Below are 1,903 nucleotides of genomic sequence, written 5' to 3'. Positions count from 1 at the left end.
GTGTGTGTGTGTGTGTGTGTGTGTGTGTGTGTGTGTGTGTGTGTGTGTGTGTGTGTGTGTGTGTGTGTGTGTGTGTGTGTGTGTGTGTGTGTGTGTGTGTGTGTGTGTGTGTGTGTGTGTGTGTGTGTGTGTGTTTGGGGGGGGTATAATAACTGATTGGAATTCCCTTCTTAATCAAAAGGCAGTGCTTAGGTAATTGTTGAAAGATCGTGTTAGAAGGAGACGGTACGGATCTCCTTTTCCCCTATTGAGCCAGCCCGGTGGGTCAAAGCCATAAACAGTTCACCACCATGTGTTTCGATACCAGGACATTTAACATTCAATAACTTTAAGTGCTTGCCTCCCAGTATCGAAGTTTGTGAGCATGCACAGTGGCAACTAAACACAGCATCGAAACGTATTAGTTAGTTTGTGGCCTATAGTAGGCCTACTTCAGGGAGCTTCCTATGGACCGATCGCATGCGCTAACCTGAGTGAGAGTAAACAAAGTCACAGCTATGGGAGCTGCTACCACACTTTAGGGATGTAATTTATGTCAATTGATGGCCTACCCCACAAGAGGAGGTGAGCTGAAACAAAAGTCATGGCTGATTTACGTCCCAACACGCCAACAACAAACCTTTGGTCATCACAAACCAAGATCCTTTAAAAGGTGAAGCTGTGTACAGACAATGCAATGCTTTGATTTATACCACAGCATTCTTAAATACCGGATCCTGATTGCTCAAGAATCAGATTTCTGCCACATGGTACATGATATGAGGTGGTTTGTATTTATGCTTTCTCCTGACAAAATGTCTGTGAACCTTAAAGTCTGGGCACCACTGAGAGGTCTGAGTGTATTTTATTGATTCAGTCATCTGGGTTATAAACCCTGTCAGATGTCTGCTTGTATTTTTCTGGCGGCATCAATCTTTCTATTTGGCTCACCTGGGCAAATATATTTGTTGAAATCTTTGCCTGATAGATACATAAATATATCTAAGTAAAGCAAAAATGAATATATAACATTCAATACGCACGCACACACGCGTGCGCACACACACACACACACACACACACACACACACACACACACACACACACACACACACACACACACACGCACGCACACACAATCACAATGCTGAAGAAATTTGACTGACTTGATGGCTGCTGTGTTTGACTCCCATAATGGAGGGAAGTTAATCAGTTTGAGTCCTAATGTCTTTACAAATCAAACTGGATTCAACTCATTAGTTTGGTAACAAGGTACACACACTATTGTCTTAGTGAGTCTTATTTTAATGCCAACATACTATAGTTCTTCTGTACGTCATTCATTAAAAAGCATAGAGTGGCGGTTTGGGCCATTTGATCTGGGGGCCGTGCTGGGGTCAGTGGTTCTATCCCAGTGTCTATCCATGAGTTGTTTTTTGGCTGACACTTCTTAGAGAACTAGGGTCAATTCTGTCATAAACGGGGTGAATGGCAATGTCCACCCATCCGTGTATACAGGTAGGAACCAGGTCTAATGTACCATCACAGGCACGGTCTGCAGAAAGTCTTTCTCAGACAGGCATCTAGAACTTGATTGAGGATTGATAAAAAGTCATTTATATTCTCTCCGGTTCGTTTCTTTATTTCCTTACGGATTTAAACTATTAGGAAACAATATATTTCCTAATCGCAAAGAACATTGGTAGTCATTATACGTCTTATACGTCCTCCCCCCTTCTCGAACCACCAGGATGTCGTGAACCCACCTATGGTGCAATGATAACATGCTAACAATATTTGCAGCGGAAAAGGTCAACATAATGAACTACTGTTTCTATGAGTTGGCTAATTATATGTTGCTCTTGATTACATGGTATTAGTGTCGTCTAATAGAGACAGCCAAGAAATGGTCAGTGAAACAAAA

This window comes from Gadus morhua, chromosome 15 (genome assembly GCF_902167405.1).
Source record: "Gadus morhua chromosome 15, gadMor3.0, whole genome shotgun sequence".
Lineage (NCBI taxonomy): Eukaryota > Metazoa > Chordata > Actinopteri > Gadiformes > Gadidae > Gadus > Gadus morhua.
This window is presented reverse-complemented; position numbering follows the sequence as displayed.